Consider the following 6582-nt stretch of genomic DNA (forward strand, 5'->3'; position numbering starts at 1 on the left):
AGGATCGACAAGCATTGGGGCGAACTAACTTTTCTGCAGGCCGACCTTCATCATGGACACCACGTGCATCTTCTACTTCAACTGCACCAGCACCTCCATCCGGTGCCACCTCCAGCCGTGATACAAGAAAACAGGCACAACCACCATTATCTGCCAAGAGCGCACCTGCGGGGCCTGCACAGCGTTCTTCTTCTTCCATGGCATCAACAGGGCACACAAGTGATATTATTTGTCGTCGTTGTAAGGGAGGAGGTCATTATGCGAGAGAATGTAAATCTCCGCGTGTGATGATTGCTACCGCGGATGGTGGATATGAGTCCGCTAGTGACTATGATGAGGAGACTTTGGCTCTTATTACACGTGAAGAACATGGTGGAGATGATTCTGATCATGAGACGCAATACATGGCTCCTGAAGACGCTGACAGGTATGAATGTTTAGTTGCTCAACATGTTTTGAGTGTGCAGGTCACACAAGCTGAGAAAAATCAGAGGCACAATTTGTTCCATACCAAGGGAGTTGTGAAGGAACGTTCTGTGCGCGTCATCATAGACGGAGGGAGCTGCAACAACTTGGCTAGCATGGAGATGGTGGAGAAGCTTGCTCTCACCACAAGACCACATCCACATCCTTACTACATCCAATGGTTCAACCGCAGCGGCAAGGTTAAGGTAACACGTACTGTTCGTGTGCATTTTAGTATCTCTACATATGCTGATTATGTTGATTGTGATGTGGTACCTATGCAAGCATGTTCCTTATTACTTGGTAGACCATGGCAATTTGATAAAAATTCTGTACACCATGGTAGAAACAATCACTATACTCTTGTTCATAAGGATAAAAATATTACTTTGCTTCCTATGACTCCTGATTCCATTTTGAAAGATGATATTAATAGAGCTAATAAAGCACAACAGGAGAAGAATAAGAGTGAAAATCAGATTGTGGCAAAAGAATTTGAGCAACAAATGAAGCCAAATAATAAACCATCTAGTGTTGCTTCTGAAATTAAATTGAAAAGTGCATGTTTATTTGCCACCAAATCTGATATTGATGAGCTAGATTTCAGCAAATCTGTTTGCTATGTTTTTGTGTGCAAAGAGGCATTATTTTCATTCGAGGACGTGCCTTCCTCTTTGCCTCCTGCTGTCACTAACATTTTACAGGAGTTCGCTGACGTTTTTCCACAAGACGTGCCACCGGGATTACCGCCTATTCGAGGGATTGAGCATCAGATTGACTTAATTCCCGGTGCTTCACTGCCAAACCGTGCACCATACCGTACCAATCCAGAGGAGACGAAGGAGATTATGCGTCAAGTACAAGAGCTTCTCGACAAAGGTTATATACGCAAATCCCTTAGTCCTTGTGCTGTTCCTATTATTCTAGTGCCGAAAAAGGATGGTACATCACGTATGTGTGTTGATTGTAGAGGCATTAATAATATTACTATTCGTTATCGTCATCCTATTCCTAGGCTAGATGATATGCTTGATGAATTGAGTGGCTCTACAATATTCTCCAAAGTTGATTTGCGTAGTGGCTACCATCAAATTCGTATGAAATTGGGAGATGAATGGAAAACAGCATTTAAAACTAAGTTTGGATTATATGAGTGGTTAGTCATGCCTTTTGGGTTAACTAATGCACCTAGTACTTTCATGAGATTAATGAACAAAGTTTTACGTGCTTTCATTGGACGATTTGTGGTAGTTTACTTTGATGACATATTGATTTATAGCAGTTCTTTGGAGGAACATTTGGAACATTTACGTGCTGTTTTTATTGCTCTACGTGATGCACGTTTGTTTGGTAACCTTGGGAAGTGCACCTTTTGCACCGACCGAGTATCTTTTCTTGGCTATGTTGTTACTCCACAGGGAATTGAAGTTGATAAAGCCAAGATTGAAGCTATTGAGAGTTGGCCGCAGCCCAAAACGGTCACACAAGTGAGGAGTTTTCTTGGCCTCGCTGGATTCTATAGGCGTTTTGTGAGAGATTTCAGCACCATTGCTGCACCTCTCAATGAGCTTACAAAGAAAGATGTGCCTTTTCTTTGGGGTACCGCACAGGAAGAAGCCTTCACGGTATTGAAAGATAAGTTGACACATGCTCCTTTACTCCAACTTCCTGATTTTAATAAGATTTTTGAGCTTGAATGTGATGCTAGTGGAATTGGATTAGGAGGTGTGTTATTACAAGATGGCAAACCCGTTGCATACTTTTCTGAAAAATGGCACGACTCAATCCTCATGGTTTATATATGCCTTTGCCTGTACCTAGTGTTCCTTGGGAGGATATATCTATGGATTTTGTTTTAGGTTTACCTCGAACAAAGAAGGGGAGGGATAGCATATTTGTTGTCGTGGATAGATTCTCGAAAATGGCACACTTTATACCATGTCATAAAAGCGATGATGCTGTTAATGTTGCTGATTTGTTCTTTCGTGAAATTATTCGCTTGCATGGTGTGCCAAATACTATTGTTTCAGATCGTGATACTAAATTTCTTAGCCACTTTTGGAGATGTTTATGGGCTAAGTTGGGGACTAAACTGCTTTTTAGTACTACTTGTCACCCCCAAACTGATGGACAAACTGAAGTAGTCAATAGAACGTTGTCTACTATGCTTAGGGCTGTTTTGAAGAATAATAAGAAAATGTGGGAGGAATGCTTGCCTCATATTGAATTTGCTTATAATCGTTCATTGCATTCTACTACTAAGATGTGCCCTTTTGAAGTTGTGTATGGCTTCCTACCTCGTGCACCTATTGATTTGTTGCCTCTTCCATCTTCGGAGAAGGTTAATTTTGATGCTAAACAACGTGCTGAATTGATTTTAAAAATGCATGAGTTAACTAAGGAAAACATTGAGCGCATGAATGCTAAATATAAACTTGCTGGAGATAAGGGTAGAAAACATGTTGTGTTTGCACCTGGAGATCTTGTTTGGTTACATTTGCGTAAGGATAGATTTCCTGATTTGCGCAAATCAAAGTTAATGCCACGTGCTGATGGTCCCTTTAAGGTGTTAGAGAAAATAAATGATAATGCATATAAACTTGAGCTGCCTGCAGATTTTGGGGTTAGTCCCACTTTTAACATTGCAGATTTGAAGCCTTATTTGGGTGAGGAAGATGAACTTCTGTCGAGGACGACTTTATTTCAAGAAGGGGAGGATGATGAGGACATCAATACAATTGTTACACCCACAGCCCCTGCTGCTATACATACTGGACCAATTACTAGAGCTCGTGCACGCCAACTAAATTACCAGGTACTTCCGTTTCTTGGTAATGATTCTAGTGTTCATGAGAATATGATGCTGCCTAAATTGGATACATTTGTTTTGCTTACAAATGAAGGGCCTAACTTGGAGAAGGATGAACATTGGAGCAAGAACAAGCATGGAGATGATGGCATGCGCAAGGGAAACAAGAACGAAGTTACAAGTGATGATTTCAGGACTTTGAAGCCACCATAATGGGTGCATGAAGCCTTGGACGAAATATACAAGATGCCACTTCATAAATTTCGTCCCGAGGCTATTTTAGGTGCTGCGTCACCTTATTATTGGGCCAGGCCCATGTAATTTCGAAATACATAAGTATAGGCTATTTTTAGAGTCCGTATGTGTGGGGAAACAAGAGATAGGGTTGATTTCGGACCCCTCCACCAAGGGCCACGAAATTCCCCCCCCCCCCTCTTCCTCCATATATACAGACCTTAGGGCATCGTTTAGACTTTGGGTTTTGTTTAGATTAAAAGTTCGCCATAGCTGCAACTTTGCGTACTTCGTTTGTGTTCAACGACCAGACAAAGGCGTCACAGAACCCCACCTTGATCAATAAAGCTTTCATCTTATATTCGCAATATCCAGATTGCAATCTTAGTTTCTTGCTTGTTCTTCGTTTGCTCGCAGGAAACAGACCCTCGTGGTCAGGTTGATCGTGCTCCGGCGTGGTCAATAACCTCTCGGAGTTGGTTTAGCGATTGCTAAGGCGCGACGTCCTCGCATGTTCGTAGTCGGATCGTCAAAGTCGACTTCCACCAAAGCGATATCCATCATCTCATCGAAAAATCGGGACCCTCGCCTCTATCACTCGATGGGTCGAAATGATTCAAGAGTATAATCCGAGTATTGAGTATACTCCAGGCAAGGCCAATGTGATCGCTGACGCTTTGAGCAGAAAGGCCTACTGCAGCAGTCTGATTCTCAAGCCTTATCAACCCGAGCTTTGTGAAGCTTTCCGCAAACTTAATCTGCAAGTTGTTCCTCAAGGTTTCCTCGCCAACCTTCAAGTCTCTCCTACCTTAGAAGACCAGATTCGCCAAGCCCAGCTTCTTGATGCTATGGTGAAAAAGGTGAAGATTGGGATTGCCAAGAGTCAGTCCAAGTACAAGTGCTACCGCCTTGATGACAAGGACACACTCTCTTCTTCGAGGATCGTATTGTTGTTCCCAAAGGTGGCCTCCGTAAAGTGATCATGAACGAGGCTCACAATTCTCTCCTCTCCATCCACCCTGGGAGTACGAAGATGTATCAGGACCTTAAGCAAGCTTATTGGTGGACTCGAATGAAGCGCGAGATCGCTCAATTCGTGAATGAATGTGATGTCTGCAGAAGAGTGAAGGCAGAACACCAAAGGCCAGCAGGTCTCCTCCAACCTCTTGCCATTCCAGAATGGAAGTTTGACCACATTGAAATGGACTTCGTGACTGGGTTTCCAAAGTCCAAGCGTGGCAATGATGCTATATTCGTTGTCATCGACAAGCTCACCAAAGTGGCTCACTTTCTGCCTATCAAAGAGTCGATCACTGCAGCTCAATTGGCGGAACTCTATACCTCTCGCATTGTCTCTCTGCACGGTATTCCTCAAGTGATATCTTCAGACCGTGGCAGCATCTTTACCTCCAAGTTTTGGGATTCTTTCCAGAAGGCCATGGGCACTAACATCCGCTTCAGCACTGCTTTCCATCCTCAAACAAGCGGTCAAGTCGAGCGTGTCAACCAGATTCTTGAGGATATGTTCAGGGCTTGTGTGATCTCCTTCGGCATGAAGTGGGAGGATTGTCTTCCTTATGCTGAATTCTCATACAACAACAGTTTTCAAGCAAGTTCGGGCAAGGCCCCTTTTGAAATTCTGTATGGCAGGAAGTGTCGTACCCCTCTCAACTGGTCCGAAACTGGTGAACGTCAGCTTTTGGGTAATGACTTAATCACAGAAGCAGAAGAAATGTGCAAAGTCATTCGTGATAACCTCAAAGCAGCCCAATCCCGCCAGAAGAGCTACTATGATAGTAAGCACCGTGATTTGGCTTTCGAGATCGGAGATCATGTTTACCTCCGTGTCTGTCCTATGAAAGGTACTCGTCGCTTCGGTATCAAAGGGAAGCTTGCCCCTAGATACGTGGGACCTTTCAAGATTGTCAGCAAGAGAGGCGACCTCGCCTATCAACTCGAGCTTCCTTCAAACTTTGCAAATGTTCATGACGTGTTCCATGTCTCTCAGCTTCGAAAGTGCTTCAAGACTCCTGACCGCACCGTCAACTTCGAGGACATTGAGCTCCAAGAAGATCTCTCTTATCGTGAGCACCCAGTTCCTATTCTTGAAGAGACTGAACGCAAGACTCGCAACAAGTCAATCAAATTTCTCAAAGTCAAGTGGTCACACCATTCCGACCGTGAAGCTACTTGGGAACTCGAGGATCACCTCCGTTCTGAGTACCCGGAGTTTTTTCAGTCCTAGATCTCAGGACGAGATCTTTTTCGTAGTGGTGGAGTGTTGTAACACCCCGGATGTAACTTTCCCAATTTGTACTCCAACTCTTGCCGTTTCCGGCGTTAAGTTATATTTATTTCTCGGGTTCGGGTCTTTGTCTCCGTGTGTTGTTTTCATTGTCATGCATCTCATATCATGTCATCATGTGCATTGCATTTGCATACGTGTTCGTCTCATGCATCCAAGCATTTTCCCCGTTCTCCGTTTTGCATTCCGGCGCTTCGTTCTCCTCCGGTGGTCAATTCTAGCCTTCTTTAGTGTGTGGGGATTAAAAATTTTCTGATTGGACCGAGATTTGCCAAGCGGCCTTGGTTTACTACCGGTAGACCGCCTGTCAAGTTTCGTACTCCAACGGTTAACCGAGGGACCGAAAAGGCCTCGTGTGTGTTGCAGCCCAACACCCCTCCAATTTGGCTCAAAACCCACCAAACTCTGCTCCATGTCCTAGAGCGTTCGATCACGATCGCGTGGCCGAAAACCGCACCTCATTTGGACTTTCCTAGCTCCACTTATGCCTATAAATAGACACCCCCCGAATTCGGATCTCTCCCTCTCCCCGAAACCCTAAAACCACCCTGCACCGACGGACGTGTCCGGCGCGGACCGGACAACATCCGCCCAGCCCCGCCACCGCCACGTGTCAGTGCCGCATTCGCCGCACCCGGCTCCCAGCTCGCCGCCGCCGCCGGCCCGGGAGGCCCAGGAGGGGCCCCCCGTGAGCCCATCTCCGCCGCCACCGCGGGCCGCCCCGTGCCGCCGTCTTCTACCGCCCGCGGCGCCATCCTCTGCTGCCCGC

This window comes from Triticum dicoccoides, chromosome 7A (assembly GCF_002162155.2).
Source record: "Triticum dicoccoides isolate Atlit2015 ecotype Zavitan chromosome 7A, WEW_v2.0, whole genome shotgun sequence".
In the NCBI taxonomy this organism is placed as follows: domain Eukaryota; kingdom Viridiplantae; phylum Streptophyta; class Magnoliopsida; order Poales; family Poaceae; genus Triticum; species Triticum dicoccoides.